The sequence below is a fragment of the Pelmatolapia mariae genome, linkage group LG14 (assembly GCF_036321145.2).
Source record: "Pelmatolapia mariae isolate MD_Pm_ZW linkage group LG14, Pm_UMD_F_2, whole genome shotgun sequence".
NCBI lineage: Eukaryota > Metazoa > Chordata > Actinopteri > Cichliformes > Cichlidae > Pelmatolapia > Pelmatolapia mariae.
Window position 1 is genome coordinate 35,884,809 of NC_086239.1, and position 12,393 is coordinate 35,897,201.

Below are 12,393 nucleotides of genomic sequence, written 5' to 3' on the forward strand. Positions count from 1 at the left end.
GATGTCTCTGGCTTAATTTATTAGCTTTTTACCATAACAGTGACTTTCCTCACTAAAAGATTTCAATAAACAATTGAACTCTACACAAACTGACAGCTGTATTGTAATGAAAAGCCATCTTCACACTGCATAACTTTGACATATAACAAAGTGACTGACTGATGCCTTATTAATCAACTTTTTCAGGACTATTTTAGGATGATATTTTGTACCACGTACTCTCCTCCCAGTTCTGACATCAAAACTGAGTTTACAGCAGACCAGGAGATGAGTTTTGAATTTAAAATTTAACCCTCCAAAAGTTGAATCTGTTCATCTGGACGTAGCGTTTTGTGGGAGAAACGTTTCGTCACTCATCCAAGTGACTTCTTCATTCTCAGCTGACTGCAGGTTTCCCCAATCTTATAAACAGTACATTTGCATAATGACTGAAACCAGCCCACTGAGGGAACAATGGGCTGGGAGGTCAGTTCCTTCATCATAATTATGCAAATTCTCATGACCATTGATCAACAATCACTGACCAAAACCCACTGATCAAAGACCACTGATCAATGGCCATGAGTACCATTCACAGAGAGTTGGGGAATGGCTGCAATCACAGCATTGTAAGATGGTGAAAGATGTACCCTTAGGCCCCCTCCTCGATTCAGAGATGGTCTTTCCCTTCACGTAAATGGCCTCCTTGACTCTGCGCTCAAACCAGCGTTCTTCCCTGTCCAGGATGTGTACATCCTCATCATTGAAAGAGTGTCCACTGGCCTCACAGCCCATTGTTCCTTCAGTGGGCTGGTTTCAGTCATTATGCAAATGTACTGTTTATAAGATTGGGGAAACCTGCAGTCAGCTGAGACTGAAGACGTCACTTGGATGAGTGACGAAACGTTTCTCCCACAAAACGCTACGTCCAGATGAACAGATTCAACTTTTGGAGATTTACTTTCCTGGATGATTGAGAATGCATCAAGACGTTAGAAATTAACTGTTATTGTTTTATTATTATTTCATTTAGTGTTCTTGAGTAGTAATTTAAAATAAAATGTTATTCTTAAACTACTTTGACTTTTTAATTTGTATAAATTGCTTTTTTTACCTACACCTGGAGGTTTGAGGAAACAAACACTGATTCAGTTTCTTTGCTAACTTACGTGATCTTAACAATGAACTGATGACATATAAAAGCAGAGATGTGGGTCAGGATCAGCATTGGAACTGTTTCCCTTGAAGTTTTTTTCTGTAAATTACAAAATAAAACATCTCAGCACACACGCTCCTGCCTGTAATCCAACAGACGTTTTCTTTTCAGGTAAGACTTGAGCTCAGTGTCGAATGAAAAACTCTCATCCTCTACTTTAAAAACAATCTACTCGCTGGCTCCCCCTGGTGGTGGAAATTGTGAACCACACTACAGAGGGTCTGAGGATCTCTCCGTTTCCTATTCAGCTTTTGGCATCAGTTTCATGTCCCTTTTATTCACTTTACTAAACTTTATGTAGGAAATCAAACTTCTGTGACATTTGTGTTTCTTATGGAAAATAATCAGATTATTCACTGACTTATTTTTTTTAATTGCTGCATTCATTCAGAGGCACCAACTTAAAAGTCAAAGTCCGCTCTACTCAGAAACCCTATTAAAGGTACAATCTCATCCAATTTAGGACTTCTTCTTCCTGTTTTTACTTTTCAGGTCAGTAAAAGCTGTTTATATGTTTCTTCATGTATTTGCTGTTTTCTGCTGGCTTTATTTTTACCCTGTCTCCAGCAACCAACTCACTCTACCACATGGTGGCGCCACTTCAGTATTCACCTCATTTAGTTTACAATAATAATATTTTTATGGTTTCTTTTCCCCTCAGTTTATTATTTCCCATAAAGTGAAACCAGCAAAAATGTTTGTTAACAGAACAAAATCTGAGTTTTAAGCCAAAATGCTCTGCTAGCAGAATTCAGAGTGTGGAGAACCAATCTGAGCAAATAAAGAGTGAATTATGGAGCAGAGCAGCCAAAACAGACGGGAGTCGAGCTGATGAGGTGGAGCCTTCTCACCTTCATTTGGCACGAAAATCTGACTCTTGAAATTAAAAATCTAATTTTTAAGCAGCATATCTTTTCTTGGCCATGATATGCTGTTTATGTGTGCAGTCACCCACCAGGAAATTTGTACCAACATGAGAGGAAATGGAGGCGAAACCGCTTACAGACAATAAGAGCGATAATAATGAAGAGATGCTGCTCAGAAAGTGAAAGAATCAGATAAAAATTGTGTGTGTGTGTGTGTTTCTTTTCATATCGTTAAACAATTGCCTAAAAGCTTTCTGCCATAATTGTTAATCCATCTAAGAATTACATATAAACCATCTAAAGTCAACACAAATATACAGTTTGGGTCATAAGTATGTGGACAGTTTTCACACTCTCATACAGACAAACACACCGCTTTCATCTTGTGTTATAGATTCTGAGTAACTTCTCTTCATTATCTGAGATGATAGTTTCGGTGGTTTGAGCTCAGTTTCATTTCATATTGGTCCAAATTCATGCATATCAGTACATGTTGACTAAGACGAGATATCCATGCTTGCGAAAGAGATTTCTAATCTCAAGAGACATATTTTCTTGTGAAATGATAGTTAAATAAATTAAAATAAAAGCATGACTGGGCCTAATATAGTTCTGTCAAAGCATCTTCTGACTATTGACAGACTTATTTAACCTGATCTCTGTCCATTTCGATCTGCGGTAGATGCATATGGTCCAACTTTGATCTCAAGTGTGTCGCGTCAGTAAAACAACTGAACAATGACCTGTCTTTCTTTGGTGAAGAGGTAAACATCCACATTTAATAACCAAACCATGAAAAAAATGTTTTAGGGTGTAAGTGGAATTTGAAAAGTATGTCTGAGCCTGCAAAATAACGTCACAGCACACACATTTAAAGATTAGAGAGTTTCAGAAGTGCAGATGCTCTGCAGACTGTTTTCAGCGTTAGTCTGTCAGCTGTCAGCGTTAGTCTCGTTAAAATGACGGTAACCGCATTAACGCGGCAAATCTCAGTTAGCAAGTAAACGCGGATCGTCCCGTGCACGGTGTCAACACCTTCGCGCAGTTAGCTCGTTAAGGCGTTAGCACCGTCCAGCCCCACGCACAGGGCGATCCGCGTTAACTCGCTAACTGAGGTTTGCTGCATTAATGCAGTTATGGCGTTAACGTCATTTTAACTAGATTAACACTGACAGCACTATTTCATACTGAAGTCGTTTTCTCTTGACTTCATAATCTGCTATTTTAGAATAAGATGAACACACTTTTGTGTCCTCATCTCAGTAACACACACGCACAAATGATTTTTATCTGTTTATCCGTACACTTTCCCACCAGCAGCATCTGTGACTGGTCGTTTCTGTCTTCCAGACCACGCCTGACACCCCTGAATCCATGCAGCAAACTTTAAAACAAGAATGTCTCCACTCCTTTGACCTGTGAAGTGTTAAAGCAGACAGAGCGCTTAATACTGAGCTAAATGCTTCAAAGTGTTCTTTGATGATGTGATAAAGAAGTGGCGTTCCTCCTCCAACCACAAACAGGAAGCTCATGAAGCGAGCAGTGTCAGTGTTTGTACCACACTCACCAGGAGACCTCTGAGCAGGATGGCTGCAGTCGCACAGCTCTGCTTCTCCCTGCTGTTCACTCTCATCAGCAACATTCATGCAGAAGAATTTATCGTCATAATCGAGGAAGGAGAGTCTTTTCAAGCTCCCACATAGAAACAGTTCCTGCATAATCTCCAAATGTGTTGGTGAAGATACTCTTGTCCTGTGGAACATCTCTGACCCCTGGAACAGAAACTTCACAGTACATGAAGATCTGACAGGACGACTCTCAGTTCCTGAGACATTTCATGGTTCTTCAAGATGCATGATGCATGTGTCGGACAGTAAGTAAGGAAACAACTCATTATAAGATGTAAAACAACACTGCATGAGTCTTTGAGGAACTTAAGGCTTTTTTTCACTATAGTCTTTTAATTTGTGTAAATAATTTATATTTCTATATTTAGACTGTTTAAAATCATTCTAGTGTGGCAGACTGAAAAGAGAATTACATAGCTACAGGGAGGACACGACAAATAACAGAAGCAAACTGAGCGTTTAAATACACAAAAGCAGAGCAGAGTGGAGACACCTGGGGAAACACAGCTCAACAGAATCTAACTAATGAGGGAAGGGGAAGTGACAGAGACTTGGCAACACACAGAGGAAAACCTAAGAAAACCTAAAAATACAAGTACTAGACACAAACAAAAAACCAAACACGAACAAAGAACAGCGCTCCGGCATTTTGACCTGAGAGATAAATTAAGAAATGAAACACTAATGAAAAAAACACAAAAAGCAATTGGCACAGTGGCTTTTCTTTAGAAACGAGTCTGCCTGCTCATCACTGCCTTTATTACCTGTTGAAGATTTTGCTCTGGCTACTGAGGAATGTATTCACTCAGTTTTATCACACTCTGGGTTCTTGGATAGCTTCGTGCTAGCATGCGGTCTGTTTGCAAAGAGCGGAAGTTGTGTTAGCAGGATGTAGTTGTTTCTGTCCTGTACGCAGTTTCCACTTTATAATTGTACTTCTGTCCTTTTGTGCAATAAAAAAATAAAAATAAAATGTCCACATCTCTGCTGTAGACGCTTCATCATTTTCCCTCCTGCACAGGAACTGAAATGAGCTGATGGTTGCGCAGGCACAGTTCTGATTGATGTGCATGCAGATAACTGAAGAGCCTTTCTAACACAAGTAACAAGAGTATTGTAACTGTAATGTATTCACTGAACGTAGTACAGTAACACATTACAGTACTGTTACTAAAAATGTAATCTGATTACAACAACTTGTTACTTTGTAACGTTAGACACAACACTATACATACATATGCTTCTATTGATCATACGACCTGACCCACTGAAAGAACCCAGGTCTCCATATTTGAGAGAATATTTGGCCTTCGTGTTTGAAAAACAGAAAAAAATGATAAGTTATCAAAAGAGTTGCAACTTTCTTGCTTCCTTAGTGCAATAATGATATAAAACTTAGCATAATAGTTTTAATCAGATTTTCTGGAAGAAAACATTTCCATCTAAATTCTCAGTATTCACTTATCAGCATTCAGTCAAACATTTTATCTCTTCGTCTAAAAAAAAACAAACTAATAAGTGACTTTCCACAGCAGCTGTTTGATCAGATACTGTGAGAGATGTAATCTATTACTCTTCATGTGGCTTCCTGAGAAAGAAGGTGTCTCTGAGATGTACTAATGGTGTACTGATGCTTTCTTTGAGGGTAAAAGATGAAGCCTATGAGTCCAAGTACTTTCTGGTCCTGTTTCTCTTTTCATGTTACAAACTGGATGGTAGATTAGTGAATGTACTCTAGGACAGTTTGATTCATGTGTGTCATGGACCAAGCAGCCAGGAACACACAGGCAAATGTAATCTTCAAAAAATGGGTTTTGTTATACCCCAAAAAGGACGAGATGATTACAAAAATTCAAAATGACAAAAATAAACTTTTTTTAAGAACCAAGTGGGCCCATAAAAGAGGTTAACTTAACAGAACTCTACTCAAAAGTCACTTAACAAAACATAACTCAACAAACTGACCTGCCCAAATGAGAAACAGCTCCAGTTATATAGCAAATGAACAAACCATTATATACACCCAAGGTGAAAACTGGAGCGATAACAGCTAACCATCATTCAAGAAGAACCCCATTCCCCCTACATGATCACAGTTGATGGTCCAGTCCATTTTATTGGCTTCTGCATTTAAACCAGCTCCACCCTCAACCTCCTCTTTCAGCCAAACCAGGAAGGACTGGAGCGGAGGCCAGGTAACTCAGAAAGAACAGAAATATAATAACTCTCTCACAGTCTGTGTCTAAAACCTAAAAGAGAATTATGGATTTGATCAACTGGTCTCTGAACGCTATTGACACCATTTTCTCAACGAGAAGTCTGGGCTTGGGAGAGCCCGAGTGCCCTGGAGGGACTTTCCCTGCCGGATACACGATGGACGGGTGGCAGAACTGGAGGATCGTGTGCCTGGTGGGACTGTCGATCGAGGACGCTGAAGACATCTACCTATTCAGAACCATGATAACAGGGTTCTTGCTGATCGGAGCTGGCCTGGCCCTGGCTTATCGGAGAATTAAGAGAGCGGAACCGGCTGTTCAAACCCCCACAAGGCTGCCCGCTGGAATTGAAACGATTGGACGAGGTGCGACTTCTCAGAAAGGGCTCACTGAATGCAGCATGGTTAAGAGCTTGGAGGCGCTTACGACTGCAGTAAATGCTCAAAATAACACCTCTGAGCGTATATTGGATTTCATCAGGAAAGAATCCACCCAAAACAACAACTCGGGGCGGAAGCTGGATTACATCTCGGATCAGTTGGCTGCGGTCGTGAGGTCTCAGAATCTGCTCTGCGAGCAACAGAGTGACAAGATCACGGGATCGACGGTTAATAACATCATGGAGAAGCTCGCAGCTATTCAAAGGGAAATTGAGAGACCAGTGTCGGAGTGCTAAAAACAGCTTGAAATTCTCATGAGTTGTTTGCAAAAGAGAAACCACCATCATAATGCGGCTACCCCTTCGGCGCCAGCTGTGGGCTCAAGGCTGGAGCTGAACAAAAACTCCCTGATAACGACTGTGTTTTCTGTTCCTTCCCATTCCATACAAGGCCACCTGAGTTGGCTGGAAGACTGTTTACTTAGCCTGGCAGGGCGAAGCACACTGTCTCAGCTTGACTCTGGACATACACACACACATACACTGATATGCACACACTGATCCCCCCTCCCTTTCCAAACGCCTTCGATGCTTGTGCCCTACCGGTGAAGATGGCAGTCGACTGGACCAGCGCAGACATGCTGCAGGACCGGAAGCGCTGTCTACACCGGCTCTCTCTTACCCTTTACCCGCCCCTGTTGCTTGTCTTGTGTTTCTATGGTGTATTGATAGTCATGTGCTTTTTGTGCTGAGGTGTCTTTTTTCTGTTATCAAACTGTTCTCCCACTAGGAGCTCAGTCTGAGTGGATTTTTTTTTCTCCTCCTCTCTCCTCATGTTACGTATTTTCGTTGTTTTTTTTCCTATCAGCCTACCTTTCTGACATGTCTCCCCAATGTGATGTTTGTGTAAAGTTGGTCAGAAGGTTCCTTTGTAAGTGCGCATGCGCCATTAGCGTGCTGCCTGCTGTAACCCCCCTAATTTCCCTTGGGATTAATAAAGTATATTGATTGATTGATTGATTGAAATATAACATATACCCATATAAAATAACAAACAATGCAAAACAGAGTCTATGCCACCATTTGGACTATAGCTTAATGCTGTCATGCATTACAGGTAAACTCAAAATATCAAATTAGTTAACTTATGATCACAGAAGCTTTAGAGCATAATGTAAACATAAGACAAAAAGATCAAATGAATATTACACAAGTATTTCAATTGTGTGGTTGCATGCAGCCATCACACACTCGCCCCCTTCGGCACTGAGCTGGAACAGCGAGAGAGATAGTCCGCTGTGCAGTTGTTCTTGCCTGCAATATGCTGGATGGTAAAACGGAATGGCAAGGTACCATCTGGTGATTCATCCATTCATATCCTTCATTTTCTCCAACCACTGGAGCGCCTTGTGGTCCGTTTCCAGTGTAAATTCCCGGCCTAGGAGGTAATACTTGAGGGAATCAAGTGCCCACTTGATTGCTAAAGCCTCTTTTTCTGCCGTTAATTATCTCATCTCTCTTGGGAACATTTTACGGCTAATGAAAGCCACTGGGTGTCTCTCATTGGGTGGTCCCTGTAGAAGAACAGCCTCCAGACCCCTGTCAGAAGCATCAGTTTGAAGAATAAAAGGTTTCTCAAAATCTGGGCTATACAAGACTGGAGTCTTACTGAGTGACTGCCTGATGTCCCAGAAAGCTGCCTCAGCCTCCTCCGTCCACCGAATCTGGTTAGGGCACCTAGAACCTGTTAGATCAGTGAGGGGAGACGCCCTGGCAGAGAAATGAGGGATAAATCGGTGGTAGAACCCTGCCATGCCAAGAAATTATCTAAGTTGTTTCCTTGTCTGTGGCAAACTGCAGGATTCAATGGCACTGATTTTGCTCACTTGTGGTTTTATCACCCCATTTCCTATGACAAATCCCAGGTATTCCATTTCAGCCTTGGCAAAAACACATTTTGACAAATTAACAGTCAGCCCAGCTTCTCTGAGACGCTCTAGTACCTTTCCTAGATGTTTGAGGTGCTCCTCCCAGGTTTGGCTGTAAATCACAATATCATCCAGATATGCTGCCGTGAACTCTGACAAACCACACACTACCCGATCCATCAGCCTCTGAAATGTGGCAGGGGCTCCATGCAAACCAAAAGGCAGGACTGTGAATTGGAATAGCCCCCATGGTGTCCAGAAGGCAGTCAGTTCCCTTGAGCGTTGAGTAAGTGGTTCCTGCCAATAGCCCTTGCATCTAGAATTTAGATCTAGAGTTGTCAGGTAGCGGGCTTTCCCAAGTCGCTCAATCAGATCATCAACTCTAGGTGTAGGGTATGAATCGAACTTTGAGATGGCATTCAAGTACCTGAAATCAATACAAAACTGCAGGCTACTATCCTTCTTTGGGACCAAAACCACTGGGTTGCACCACTCGCTCTTAGATGGTTCAATGATTCCTAGAGACAACATTAAATCCACCTCCTTCCTCAATGATGTTAGCAGCCGCTCTGGAATCCTATAACTCACACGTCTCACAGATGCTCCATCCTTTAATACAATGTCATGTTCAATAACATCCGTCCTCCCAGGATTCTCCTGAAACACCCCAGAGCTGCATAACTCTCTCACCTGAAGCTGTTTTTCTTCTGAAAGGTGATTAAGGTCCAAATGCTGGAACACACCTGAAGGAAGATACTGCTCCTCTACCTCTTCCTCCTCATGAATCTCCCTTATCAAAAGCACTTCTGCTCTCTTCGGCCTCTCCACCCTCTCCTTCAGGAGACTTACATGCAAAACTCTACTGGAGCGAGAGTGACCTGGAGTTGCCACCTGATAGGTGGTAGCTCCCAGTTTCTGCTGAATCTGAAAAGGTCCTTGCTGTTTAGCTAACAGCTTACTGTCATTACTTGGAAGGAGTACAAGTACCTTTTGTCCAGGTTCGAATGACCTCTCCTGAGCTGCCCGATCATACCAGACCTTCTGATGTTGCTGGGCAGCTGCCATATGAGCTTGGGCTAGCTCAGTCATCTTCTCAAGTCGCTCCCTCGTCTGTATAACATATGAGATGACATTAGTGGCCCCTGCCACTCTCCGGTCATCCTCCCACATTTCTTTTAACAAAGAGAGGGGGCCCCTTACTTCATGACCATATAACAGTTCAAAAGGTGAGAAGCCAGTAGAAGCTTGGGGTACTTCTCTATACGCAAAGAGGAGGTACACTGATCCCAGTCAGTACCAGTGTCATTCACAAATTTGCGCAACATCTGCTGTCAGAAAGGACTTTTTTCCAGCTGCCCCCCCCCCCAAAAAAAGGTTCACTGCTCAAAAAAAAGTATCAGAGGGCGTTGTAGGTCAGTTTCTGCTGATTTGATGTTAACGAAATTACCAACAGGTACTCTAGAGGGGCAACAATGAGACAACCCTTAAAACAGGAATGGTTTTACAGGTGGAGACCACAGAAATTTTCTCCCTCCTTATTTCCTGCTGGCTAGGGTCAGTGTGACGACTGGTAGTATGAAGCAAGACCCCACAGAGGTTGCACAGGTTGCACAGGTATTCCGCCTTCTCCGGGATGCCATTCTGGTGGGAGACAGAAAACTTTCTAGCAATGGCATCAGTTTTCTGTCTCCCACCACAGTCTCAAGCTCAAGAGCATGGAGGAGATTTCAGGAGACAAACAGTCACTCTAGGAGAGCTGGCACCATCCTTCTGGACCTTCAGGAGGTCTTTAACCCATTAGCAGGACTGGTCCAGATCATACTGACAATGAAAACTCCCATTGAAATGTCCTCCCCATGCAAAATTCCCATGAAAACTCACATTTGATCCACTGGACCATCAGATTGTCACCTACTCGCTCATAATGTACTACTGCTGTTGCTTCATGATTTTCAATAAAAAATATTCAATCACTTACTGTCCTACACACAGTCAGGCTTATGTGTCTCTCATATGTCACATTGCCCTCAGTCCAGCACACATCTTGGTACAGTCCAGAGTCCGAGTCCGTCAGGTTGTTGAGAGTAAAAGAAGAAGAACGATGAAATATCTCAGGAACCAAGAGTCATCCTGTCAGATCTTCATGTACTGTGAAGTGCAGAAGTTGCCCTCATCTGGGAGATTGAATCCTTCTTCCTCGATTATCACTATAAATTCGTCTCCATGAATGTTGCTGATGAGAGTGAACAGCAGGGAGAAGCAGAGCTGTGCGACTGCAGCCATCCTGCTCAGAGGTCTCCTGGTGAGTGTTGCATAAACACTGACACTGCTCGTGTAGCGCCTCTCCTCAGGACCAGTACACTTTCACTTCAAATAGAGACCCTAGACATCTTACTAGGTTCAGAAGGAGGTTTTGTTTTGGAGACTCACAAAAGGAGTTGGCTTGGAAGTGAATAACTGGGACCTTTATTGCCTCAGCACCATTCATAAACATGTACAACACAATAAACCAAATTGCACACTAATAGTGCATTTTAAAGGTGAATAAATGTAAAACAAAACAAAATAAAAACATTTAAATGGAAGACTTATACTGAACCGTATCAGAGCTCTTTGGAATGAATGAAACAGATTAAAGTGTTTCCGTTGTGAAGTTTGAATTGTCCTTTAAAGTCGTTGAAACCCAAACAGGTGTACTGTAGGGGAATTGTCAGTGTGCAGACCCTATTATCCGGGTAGGAAAAGTAGTGCATAGGGCTTATCTGAAATCCAGGGTTGCTTGAATCAGTTTCTCAGGCAAGTTCCACAATCCGATCGCATGGCTGGCCACACCATTTCACGATCATCCAGGATCTCATTTGGGCTGTTCCCGCCGTCAGTGGTTCTCCAGAATCCTTCTAGTAGTTCAAAAAACCAGTCGGGATTTTCCAACACAAATAACTCGACAGACGTTATTCCCTTTGTGGTCAGAGTTCGGGCCAAGATATTATTTTCCATGCGCTCTGACACGCACTTGACCGCCATCAGAGGGAAGATCTCACAGGAAGAGACAGGTAATGCTTCCTGCGCACTAGACGCAAGGTCGTCAGAACACAAGACTGCATCACAGCACCCCCTTGTGACAATAACAGGCTATAGCCTTAGATAACAAAAAGGGATTTTGCAGCCCTGTATTTCAGAAGAAGTATCAGATGTGTGATCTGGGGGACTAAACTGGGCCTGTGTGTCCAACCCAGCCCACTGGATAGTTTTGAAAGTACATTTGACAGTTTTATGGTTTGTTCTACAGTGATGTAATACACATCAGATAAGAAGAACTTTGAAAGCCTCACTTACAGTTAAGCCCAAAATTATTCATACCCCTGGCAAATTTTGACTTAAAGTTACTTTTATTCAACTAGCAAGTTATTTTTTGACTGGAAATGACACAGGCGTCTCACAAAAGATAATAAGATGATGTACAAGACGCATCATTGTGGAAAAAAAATATTTCTCAGCTTTTATTTACATTTGAGCAAAAAGTATCATGTCCAGAATTATTCATACCCTTCACAAACTGTCACAGTCTCTGGGAAAATCCAAAGTTCCATCCATTCCAAATAGTCAAAGCTGTTCTAAAGCATCCTAATTACCCTGATTAATTGGAAATAGCTGTTTTGATCAACTCAACAGGTGAAAAACAGCAGCTCTCTGCAGGTGGTCTGTGGACATTCATGGCTAAGACAAAGGAACTCAGTGAGGACCTGCAGCTGTGCATTGTGGCTGCTCACAAGTGAGGAATGGGCTACAAGGCCATATCCAAATATTTTCAAGTTCCAGTGGCCACAGTGCAAAGTATTATTAAAAAATACAAGATGTTCCGCACTGTGGAAAATCTCAGAGGACGTTGTCGGAAGGCAAAAGTGACACCTGTGCTGGCCAGGAGGATAGTGAGAGAGGTGAAAAAGAATCCAAGGATCACCACCAAGGCCATTCTGGTGAATCTGGGCTCTGCTGGTGGCAATGTCTCAAGGCAGACAGTCCAACGGACACTGTTGGGTTCCACGGATGCAGACCAAGGAAAACGCCACTTCTCCAGGCACTTCTAAGGCATGCAAAAGCTCATTTGGCCTTTGCAAATGCTCATCTGGACAAAGAAGAAGGTTTCTGGTCTTCAGTGTTATGGTCAGATGAAACAAAAA